Raw genomic sequence first — 12,596 nt, 5'->3', positions numbered from 1 at the left:
TGTGCCGACCATGTAACCTACTCTAGAAACTGCCTGGAACTTCCCCAGCACACAGCCCTCTATTTGTCTAAGTACCTATCTAAGAGGCTGTTAAAAGACCCTATTGTATCTGCCTCAAACACGGCTGCTGGCAGTGCAATACGCACATCCAGCACTCTCTGGGAAATAAACTTACCCCTGAAATCCCCTCGGTATCTATTTCCAAGCACCTTAAAAGACTGTAGGCCCCCCATATTAGCTATTTCTGCCCTGCAAAAAATCCTCTGGCTATCCACACAATCACTGCCCATCATCATCTTATACACGTAAAAAAGGCTCCAAACATAAACAAGGAACTAATACATTGCTTTGAGGATTTGTTTGAAGTATAGAAGATAGTTTTTTTTTCACACAGAGAATGGTGAGTGCATGGAATGGGCTGCCAGCGGCCATGGTGGAGGCGGAAATGAAAGGGTCCTTAAAAGACTCCTGGATGGATGCAAGGAGTTTAGAAAGTTAGAGGGCTAGGGGTAAGCCTAGGCAGATCTAAGGTAAGGATACGTTTGAGCCAAAAGGTCTGTATTGTGCTGTAGGTTTTCTATGTTTCTGTGTACACAAAATACAAGGGTATAGAATGGGTAAATGCAAGCAGGCTTTTTCAACTGATTTTAAGTGTGACAACAACCAGAGGTGATGGGTAAGTGGGGACGTGAAAATTTATGGGGAACAAATTATTGGCCATGAGAGTGTGGAATGAGATGCCAGCACAAGTGGTGTATGGTAGCTCGATTTTACCATTTAAGAGACGTTTGGATGGGTATCTGGATGGTAGGTGCTAAGGTCCCGGTGCAGGTCTTTGCATTCCACAGCTTGAATGTTTTTCCAGCATTGAGAAAATAGGCCAAATGGCATGTTTCTGTACTGAACTTCTCCATGTTTCAATGACAGAGAAGCTGGCCAGACTTGATTGGAAGGGAAACTAAATGGAGCAGTAACAATGGAGCAGCAACGGCTGGAGTTTCTGGAGCAATTTGGGAGCTGAGTGATGGATACATCCCCAAGTAGAGGAAGCATTGGAAAGGCAGGAGGACACAACTGTGGCAAAATGAGAAGCCAAACCCAACATAAAAGCCAAAGGGAAGGCAAACAAAAGAGCAAAAACTATTGGCAAGCTTTTAGAAGCCAACAGATGACAACTAAAAAAAACGGTCAGATATGCTCAGGGCATTGAATGATGATATTGTAGCCATTAATGCATCTTGGTTGCACCCAACAGCCAGAGGCATTTAGAGGAACAAAATATATGGGCCTAGATTGCTCTTGAAAACCAAGGTTTCCTGCACCATTTGCATCTCAACTTTTATTCTGACAGACACATACAAACACCACACCCTTAAAATTTCACTTCTGAAGGTGTCCCACTGACTAAGTACTCCTTTGCAAAAAAACATTCTGTCCAAAACCACACTTGTCAATTCCTTTCTGATACCATCAAAATTGACCTTTCTCCAACTTAGAATCTCAACCTGTGTCCCAGACCTCTCTTTTTCAATATTTACTTGGAATCTAGATAGCATTATGACCTCTGGATACAAAGTGTTCCCAACACTAATTTCAGTCACTAGCCCTGGATCGTTTCCTAACAGCTTATTGCACACTTCTACGTCAGGAATTCTATGTACTGATTAAGGGCACATTTGACAAACTCTACCCCATCTAGTCCTTTTACTGCATGGGAGTCCCAGTCAATATATGGAAAATTAAAATCGCTTACAATCTCAACCTTTGTTTCTTGACATAGTTTCATGTTTCTTGGTATAGTCTGTGATCTCTCTACAAATTTGTTCCTCTAAATCCCTCAGATTGTTGGGTGTACTCTACTCCCTGTACTGGCTATAACATCATAATTCCATGCCCTGGGTTAATCTGGCTTTCCTACGATGCTTCTTGCATTGTGATATACACAGCTTAGCACATTCATATCACCATGCCCAACCTTTTAATTGCTGACTCAGTCTGCAGTCTGAACAACATCTCTCTGGTGTCTAGAAAACAACCTCTCCCTCATTGTCACAAAAACAAAGGAGCAGGTTGTGGACCACAGAAAGAATGGATACAGGATAAACCCTTCTAACATCAATGGATCTGCTGTTCAGAGGGTGAACAGCTTTCAGTTCCTCAGCATACACATTACCGAGGATCCCACCAGGTCTGTACATACCGGCTGTCTGGTGAAAACGGCACAACAGCACCTCTTTCACCTCAGACGGTTGAAGAAGTTTGGAATGGTTCCCCAAATCCGAAGAACTTTCTACAGGGGCAACTTGAGAACATCCTGACTGGCTGCATCACTGCCTGGTATGGGAACTATACCTCCCAAGTTGCAGGACTCTGCAGAGAGTGGTGTGGACCGTCCAGCCCATCTGTATATGTAATCTTCCCACTATCCAGGATATTTACATTATTGTGTAAAAAGGACCTGCCGGATCATTGGGGAGCTCAGTCACCCCAACCACAGACTGTTGTAGCAGCTACCATCCGGGAAATGGTACCGCAGCATAAAAGCCAGGACAACCAGGATCCGGGACAGCCTCTTCCACCAGGCCATCAGAAAGATTCATTCATGCTGATACAATTGTATTTCTGTTATACTGAATGTCCTGTTGTACATATTATTATAAATTGCTAGAAATTGCACATTTAGATGGAGACACAATTTAAAGATCTCTACTCTTTAAAGAGTATGAAGGATGTATGTAATAAAGTCAATTCAATTCACCCTCTCCACTATCTGCTCTGTCATTCTGGCTCCAACCCTCCCTGCCACTTTAGTTTAACCACCCACCCCACAGGGGAGCACCAGCAAGCCTTGCCACTAGGATATTAGTCCCCTACTAGTTCTGTTCTCCTAACTAACAAATCCCCTATCACCCCCTTTGACTTTCCCCCATCAGGTAATCCCCCCCACAACAGTTTCTAAAGTAGTCCACCTATTCTTGTGGGGGATGGCCACAACAGTACTCTGTGATGGCTATTTAACCTCATTCACATTCCAGACTCTCACCCAGTTTCCTGTGTCCTGCACCCTGGGTGGAACTCACATCTCTTCATGTCATATCCATCACCCCATCCGACTGCCAGATGATCTGGAATTCATCCGTTTCAAGTTCCAGCTCCTTAACGTGCAGGGTTACAAGCTGCAGCTGGATGCACATCTTGTAGGTGAGGGCATCAGAGACACTGGAGGGACCCAGTGACAACAATATGGTGTGCACTGAATTCTACATTTTGAGGTATTCATTTGAACAGCTAGCGAATCACTGTCAGTAAGAACTTTGATCTCCTCTGGGATTGATCGAGTTCATCTGCACTCTCACACAGCCTATGTACCATGCCTGTAGCAGGTAATGAACGATGTTCTCGTCAGAGCTTTTTCATACTATCCATATCTGATTTGTTTGCTAAATGATGATTTAAAAAGTCACATTTCCAAAGATTGTTCGACTTCTTCCCACTTGCAAATTCTCCAGCAACTTTTGTATCATCACAATACACACAGGTGACTCCACTTTCTGTATTGTACATAAATATTCCCCTTGAACCCTCCCTCAGGTGACTGATGGTGGTGAACTCAGTGATGGCAATCCCAATGAATATGAAGGGAAGGGCAGTCGTCTGTCTTACTGGAGTCCGGCACATTTGTGATGTGAAAGCTACTTGTTGCCGAGGGCAAAGTTGTTTGATATCATTATGGAACCAGAGAGAATGGGCTGAAGCATGTTCTCACTGCTAGAACATTCCAGAACAAGAGGTAGTAGAACAAGGAACAGACACAAAATGCTGAAAGAACTCAGCAGGCCTGGCAGCATCTATGGAAAAAAATATTACTGCTGAATTCCTCCAGCATTTGCGTTTCTTGGATCTCCAACATAGGGAAAAAAAAACAGAAAAAACATTAAACCTACAGCATAATACAGGCCCTTCGTCGTACAATGCTGTGCCGAACATTACTTACTTTAGAAATTACCTAGTGTTCCCCAGAGCCCTCCATTTTTCTACGTGCCATGTATCTATCCAGGAGCCTCTAAAAGACCCTATTGTATCCGCCTCCATCACTGTCACCAGCAGCCCATTCCACACACTCGCCACTCTGCGTAAAAAAAACTCACCCCTCGTGGTGATATCACGTGTCATAACGCCATGGTACCGAGCATGCGCAGAAATGAAGAATGTTCGAGAAGCATGGCAATGTAAAACGTAGTTTTGTTGCTGTTAAATAAAAGGTCAATTCTTCCAGTATATGGTTTGTTATGAGTAACTAACAGTACGTATAAGGCACACAACACCCCCGAGATCTCCGTCCAACCACCTATCAACTGTGCCCTCTCCACAAATTCTCTTTTTTTAATGATTGGAAACAAAACAAAGGTGATTTTCTCAACTGCTGCTGTAAAAGATTTTGTTCCCTTTCTCCGAGTTCCTAATCCTTGCATTTAGATAGCTGGAGCTCAGCTCTGTCTGGGAGATCCATCGGTTCCCTCATCAGTCGGAATCTCCCCGGGGCCCGTGTACGGATCGTGGGGCTGAGGGACATTTAAGAGAGCAGGACTGTGCCGGGATTGCGGGTCAAGGTGTCCGAAGCTCAGAGAAATTTCCCGAAATCGGTGTTGCAAACTTCACATGGTGAACTTTCTTACCTTATGCTGATCCTTCCGTTTGTGCACTGCGCGCATGCGTGATATCCGGGGACGTGAACAATCCTGACGCCTGCGAATTCAATCGGTCCTTCGCCGAATGCGATTTTTTTAACGTACGGACTTATGGGTAATCACGGTGCCATTGAAAGTTTCTGCATCACCGATTCCATGACAATACTTAAGTGCTTTTTTTTGTGACGGCCCCCATAAACAATATACTACATATCAGCAGGCACTTCGTGTATCTAATGCCAAAGTACAAACCTATTACAAATGTTGATATGAAACACAGAAGATTCTGCAGTTGCTGGAAATACAAACACACACACACGCAGCAACTAAGCAGAGGAATTCACAGTCTTGGCATGCTGAAGGCCGTCGGCCTAAACACTGTCTATTTATTATTCATCACATTTGCGGCCTGATCTGTTGATTTCCTCCAGTACTTTGCAGAAATTAACCACCCCTTTTCAATCAAACCGATTCCAAACGTTTCTGATCTTTCATTTTACCCACATCCTGCTGGAGTTATTCAGCTTCCTTCTACTCATCTTAAACTGCAGGCACCATTTGTTTCTGGAGTCCCAAAGTCCTGACTCAGGCTGGCAACACTTTGGTTTCTGACTCTGCTCCATCGAAGATTCACTCGCTAGTCTGCTGTCAGGGTTTAGAGGCGCATTGCAACAACCGGCTGTCTGAGGCACTGTCCTTTGAAATTGGAGAAAATGACCCAAAACGGTCAAAAGAGCAGGGAAGAAAGAGTTACCAACCTTAGTCCGGAGTTCTGAAGAACGTTAAAACCACAGTTCTTCAGCATGGAGAAAATCATGCAGGAAATTCATGGAGGTATATCTGATGATGAGAGTCATTTGACGTGTGGATAGCCAAAGGCTTTTTCCCAGGGCTGGAACGGCTAACACGAGGGGGCACAGGTTTAAGTTGCTTGAATGTTGGTACAGAGGTGATGTCAGAGCTAATTTTTTTTAAAACAAAGAGGTGTTTGCGTGGAATGCACTGCAGGCGATGGTGGTAGAGGGGGATACAATAGGGTATTTTAAGAGACTCTTAGATAAGTACATGTAGCTTAGGAAGATGGAGAGCTTTGCGGTAGGGTAATTCTTGGCAGTTTCTGGAGTAAGTTACATGGTCGGCATAACATTATGGGCCAGCGCGTCTATAATATGCTGTAGATTTCTATAATTCTATGAAATTCAAGGGAAATCTCTTATCCCACGGAGAGATGACAAGTTGCAACCTGTCATCATAGAGGGTGTGAGAGGGAAACGGCAGGGATAGGTTTTGATATACTGATATGGAACAGAAACATGGACAGGAACCAAATGGACTGAGTGGGCTTTCTAGTTTACATTGTGAGGGTGATAGAGACAGTAAGTACCTGAGACACGGGATAAATGATACAGAATTGACTTATCATTCATAGATTCACAATGTAAAACTTCTGTCTAGTCTAAGGCTAACATCAGCAGAACTGACCCCTCCAATGCTCAGACCAGGGTTCAGTCCTGGGTGCGATGAGCAGCCGCAAGAACTGCAGAATCTGACAGTAACAGTCCCTCATGAACCTGCAGCTGCCTTCAGTCACCGTGATGGTGAAACATTTAACACGGAGCTGATTTGAACTTCCTCCCTGATGTGAAGTTGCTGGTGTTGCAGCAGCTGGGATGATTGAGTAAAACACTTTGCTCACTCCGGACAGAAATGTGGCCTCTATTTATTGTGAACTCACCGGAGCATCACAAGGTGGGTTAACTGAATGAGTCTCTCCGCACACACGCAGCAGGTGAACGGCAGTTTCCCAGAGCGAAGCTGTAGGTCACGGTCTTTGGTCTCGGCCCGAAATGTTCATTGTTCGTTAGGGTAATTCTTGGCAGTTTCTGGTGTAAGTTACATGGTCGGCATAACATTATTGGCCAACGCGTCTATAATATGCTGTAGATTTCTATAATTCTATGAAATTCAAGGGAAATTTCTTATCCCACGGAGAGATGACTAGTTGCAACCTGTCATCATAGAGAGTGTGAGAGGGAAACGGCAGGGATAGATTTTGATATACTGATATGGAACAGAAACATGGACAGGAACCAAATGGACTGAGTGGGCTTTCTAGTTTCCATTGTGAGGGTGATAGAGACAGTAATTACCTGAGACACGGGATAAATGATACAAAACTGACTTATCATTCATAGATCCACAATGTAAAACTTCTGTCTAGTCTAAGGCTAACATCAGCAGAACTGACTCCTCCAATGCTCAGACCAGGGTTCAGTCCTGGGTGCGATGAGCAGCCGCAAGAACTGCAGAATCTGACAGTAACAGTCCCTCATGAACCTGCAGCTGCCTTCAGTCACCGTGATGGTTAAACATTTAACACGGAGCTGATTTGAACTTCCTCCCTGATGGGAAATTGCTGGTGTTGCAGCAGCTGGGATAATTGAGTAAATCTCTTTCTTTATTTATTAATCTTTTTATTGATATAAAGGAATATAAATACAAACAAGAGGAGAATTATCTCAAATATACATATCAATAACAATACAAACAGAAAGTGAAATAAACATTATCAAAGTCATACATAGTGTTAAGCTATTATGTGATATTGTGGCGACCCATTTCCTAGCGTATCCGAACCGGCTCACAATTAGAAAGCCTACGGGGGTTTGCGAGCACAGAGCTTTGGAGCCTCTGCGCCATGGGGGGCCGGTTGACAGAGGCTTAAAAGTGAGGCTGAAGTTTTCGAATAAAGTTTTTTCCTTCGACTGCAGTTACCGACTCCGTGTCGTAATTTTAGCGCTGCGTGTAGCACACCACTACAATATTTAATAAAAAAAAGACGACAGATGATTCTCCTCCATTCTATTCATGGAGAAAAAAAAACTTTAAATTATGAAATGAAGAAAATAAAACATTGCACTCTACTAAATAAAAAGGAACTGGGCAGTCCATTCTGAGGATATGATCAAAAAGTAAAAAAAAAGAAAGAATTTTGATCAAATCTAGAACTTTGAAAAAAATTGTAAAAGTAATAATTCAAATCAAATGAAAATATTGAATAAATGATTGCCAGATTTGGTCAAATTTACAGGATGTAACTAATGTCCGACTTTTTATTTTCTCTAAACTTAGACAGGACATAATGGAGGAAAACCAATAAAAGACAGTGGGTGGATTAGAATCCTTCCACTTCAGTAAAATGGCTGTCCTAGTCAATGAAGTTGAGTGGAATCAGGAATATTTCCTGGTTCCAATGGGATAATCCCAATGGTTCCAGATCCAAGACATTTGATAATGTTTTAAAAACATCTCTCCAGAAATTGTCTAGCTTTATACAAGACCAAAACACATGAGTGAAAGTGGCCAGCTCAGTATTACATCTGTCAGAGACAGGATTGATGTTGGAAAAAATATGTGCTAGTATATCCTTTGGCATATGGGCCTGACGCACTACATTAAACTGTATCAAGGAATGGCGGCACAAACAGATGAGTTATTAACCAAATAAAAATTTTACTCTATTGATTACCTGAAAATGACTCTTGAAATTCCAATTCCCAAGCAGGTTTAATTATATCATTAGATATCATTTGAATAGTGGTTTATAAATTATAGCTATCAGCCCTTTATGAAGTGGTTTAAGATGAAAAAACGGCATCTGTCATATTAGGTGGATAAACAGAAGGATAATTTGGCAGCAAACCACGTAAAAAAAAAATCCCAATATGTAATTATCTAAAAAAGTCTACATTAGATAAATCTGGCTATCCACAGGACCAATGCCTCTCATCATCTTATACACTTGCATGAATTTCCTGCATGTTTTTCTCCATGCTGAATAAGACGATGGCCACACTGTGGTTTTAACGTTATTCAGAGTTCTGGGCTAAGGTGGTTCTTCCCTGCTCTTTTGAACGTTTTGCGTCATTTTCACTAATTTCAAAGGACTGTTCCTCAGGCAGCTGGGTTGTTGCAACGTGCCTCTAAACCCTGACAGCAGACTAGCGAGTGAATCTTTCTGACCAGAGTCAGAAACCAAAGAGTGGCCAGCCTGAATCAGGGCTTTATAACCATATAACCATATAACAATCACAGCACGGAAACAGGACATCTCGGCCCTCCTAGTCCGTGCCGAACTCTTAATCTCACCTAGTCCCACCTACCCGCACTCAGCCCATAACCCTCCCCTCCTTTCCTGTCCATATACCTATCCAATTTTACCTTAAATGACACAACTGAACTGGCCTCTACTACTTCTACAGGAAGCTCATTCCACACAGCTATCACTCTCTGAGTAAAGAAATACCCCCTCGTGTTTCCCTTAAACTTCTGCCCCCTAACTCTCAAATCACGTCCTCTCATTTGAATCTCCCCTACTCTCAATGGAAACAGCCTATTCACATCAACTCTATCTATCCCTCTCAAAATTTTAAATACCTCGATCAAATCCCCCCTCAACCTTCTACGCTCCAATGAATAGAGACCTAACTTGTTCAACCTTTCTCTGTAACTTAAGTGCTGAAACTCAGGTAGCTTCCTAGTAAATCGTCTCTGCACTCTCTCTAATTTACTGATATCTTTCCTATAATTCGGTGACCAGAACTGTACACAATATTCCAAATTTGGCCTTACCAATGCCTTGTACAATTTTAACATTACATCCCAACTTCTGTATTCAATGCTCTGATTTACAAAGGCCAGCGTTTCAAAAGCCTTCTTCACCACCCTATCTACATGAGACTCCACCTTCAGGGAACTATGCACTGTTATTCCTAGATCTCTCTGTTCCACTGCATTCCTCAATGCCCTACCATTTACCCTGTATGTTCTATTTGGATTATTTCTGCCAAAATGAAGAACCTCACACTTCTCAGCATTAAACTCCATCTGCCAACGTTCAGCGTTCCATCATCTTTAGGACTCCAGAAAAAAATTGAGGCCTGGAGTTTACGATGAGTAGGAGGAAGAGGAATCACACCAGCAGGATGTGGCTACAAATGAAAGATCAGAAACATTTTGAAACTGTTTGATTGAAAAAAGGTGTTTAATTTCTGCAAAGTTCTGCAGGAAATCAACAGATCAGGCCGCAAAGGTGGAGAGGAATAAATAGACAACGTTTAGACAGAGCCCGTTCAGCATGCCTAGACTTTGTACTCCTCTGCTTAGTTGCTGCCTGAACTGCAGAGTTCCTCCAGCATTGTGTGTATGCGTCTCTCTATTTCCAGCAACTGCAGAATCTCTTCTGTTTCATACCTGCATGTGTAAGAGGATTGTACATTGGCATTAGATACACGGAATACCTGTTAGTATCGACTTTTTTTGTTTCTGGGAGCCGCCACAAAAAGAAAAACTGAGCTCTGGACTTGCAACCGGTGCTTGCAGAGACTTTCAATGGCACCGTGGTTACCGATAAATCCATGCCAAAGCACCGATCTAATGCGCAGGCGTTAGCGTTGTTAATTATACCCGAACATCACGCATGCGCGCAGTGCGCAAGCGGAAGGATGAGCATCAGGTAAGAGTATTCGCCACGTGAAGTTTTCAACACAGTTTTAGGAAATTTTCTGTGAACTTCGGACACCGTGGCCCGCAATGCCGACACAGTCCTGCTCTCTTCCCTCTCTCTCAGTCCCACGATCCGTACACGGGCCCCGGGGAACTTCCGGCTGATGAGGGAATGGGAACCGATGGATCTCTCAGACAGAGCTGAGCTCCAGCTATCTAAATGCAAGGATTAGGAACTCGGAGAAAGGGAACAAAATCTTTTACATCACCAGCTGAGAAAATCACCTTTTTTTCTACCTCCAATCACAAACAAGAGAAAACCTGTGGAGAGGGCACAGTTTTAAGGTGCTTGAAAGCCGGTTGGAAGGAGATGTCAGGGGTTGTGTGCTTTATACGTACCGTGGGTTACTCATAACAAACCATATTCTGGAAGAATTGACCTTTTATTTAACAACAACAAAACCACGTTTTAAACTGCCATGCTTCTCGATCAGTCTTCATTTCTGCGCATGCTCGGAACTCTGTCCCATCCCTTTCTCACACGTGATATCACAACGAGGGGTGAGTTTTTTTTACGCAGAGTGGCGAGTGTGTGGAATGGGCTGCTGGTGATTGTGATGGAGGCAGATACAATAGGGTCTTTTAAGAGGCTCCTGGATAGGTACATGACACGTAGAAAAATAGAGGGCTGTGGGGAATATCAGGTAATTTATAACGTAAGTAATATTCGGCACAGCATTGGGGGCTAGAGGTTGAGGCGTTCTTTATCTACGTTGGAAATCCAAGAAACACACACAAAATGCTGGAGGAACTCCACATTGATACAATTTTCCTTAGATGCTGTCTGACCTGCAGCATTTTGTGTGTGTTCCTTGTTCTACCACTTCTTGTTTTGGAATTTTCTACCGGTGAGAAAATGCCTTGACCCATTCTCTCCGGATACATAATGATATAAAACACCTTTGCCCTGGGCAACAGGTAGATTTCACATCACAAATGCGCCAGTCACCGATGAGACAGACTACAGCCCTTCCCTTCATGTTCATTGGCATTGCCATCACTGAGTTTACCACTGTTAGTTCCCTGGGGGAGGGTTCAGGGGGAATATTTATGTACAATACAGAAAGTGGAGTCACCTGTGTGTATTGTGATGATGCAAAAGTTGCTGGAGAATTTGCAAGTGGGAAGAAATCGAGAAATATTTGGGAATCTGACTTTTTAAAGCATTATTTAGTAAGCAAATCAGATATGGATAGTATGCAAAAGCTCTGGTGAGAACATCCTTCATTACCTGCTACAGGATTGCTACATAGGCAGTGTGAGAGTGCAGATGAACTTGATCAATCCCAGAGGAGATCAAAGTTCTTATTGACAGTGATTCACTAGCTTTTGAATTGAATATCTCAAAATATAAAATTCAGTGCAGACCATATTGTTGTCACTGGGTAAACATTGCACAGCACAAGGTTTTTGCACGCATATTTCAAATCGCAGGGGACATTAATGGGAATGAGGGGAGACTTCAGTGTCCCTGATGCCCTCACCTACAAGATGTGCATCCAGCTGCAGCTTGTAACCCTGCACTTTAAGGAGCTGGAACTTGAAATGGATGAATTCCAGATCATCCGGCAGTTGGATGGGGTGATGGATATCACATGAAGAGATGTGAATTACACCCAAGTTGCAGTACACAGGAAACTGGCTGAGTGTCAGGAAGGGGAATGAGGTTAAATAGTCATTGTTGAGTAATCTTGTGGCCATCTCCCACAAGAATACGTGGACCAGTTTAGAAGGTGTTGTGTGTGGATTACCTGATGGAGCAAAGTCAAAGGGGAGATAGGGGATTTGTTAGTGGAACAGAACTAGAACGTGACTAATATCCTAGTAGCAAGGCTTGCTAGTGCTCCCCTGTGGGGAGGGTAGTTAAACTAAAGTTGCAGGGAGGATTGGAGCCAGAATAACAGAACCGATAGTGGAGAAATTGAATTGAATTGAATTGACTTTATTACATACATCCTTCGTATAGTTAAAGGGTAGAAATCTTTACATTATGTCTCCATCTAAGTGTGCAATTTATAGTAATAATAATTAATATGTACAACAGGGCATTCAATATAACAGAAATACAATTGTATCAGCATGAATGAATCAGTCTAATGGCCTGGTGGAAGAGGCTGTCCCGGATCCTGGTGTCCTGGCTTTTATGCTGCGGTACCGTTTCCCAGATGGTAGCGGCTGCAACAGTCTGTGGTTGGGGTGACTGAGCTCCCCAATGATCCTACAGGTCCGTATTACACAATAATGTAAATACACTGGATAGTGGGAAGTTCACATATACAGATGGGCTGGGCTGTCTGCACCACTCTCTGCAGAGCCCTGCAACTGGGGAAGTACAGTTCCCAT

This window comes from Hypanus sabinus, unplaced genomic scaffold, assembly GCF_030144855.1.
Source record: "Hypanus sabinus isolate sHypSab1 unplaced genomic scaffold, sHypSab1.hap1 scaffold_306, whole genome shotgun sequence".
NCBI classification, from domain to species: Eukaryota; Metazoa; Chordata; class Chondrichthyes; order Myliobatiformes; family Dasyatidae; genus Hypanus; species Hypanus sabinus.
The sequence above is the reverse complement of the archived record's forward strand: the minus strand, read 5'-3'. Positions refer to the sequence as shown.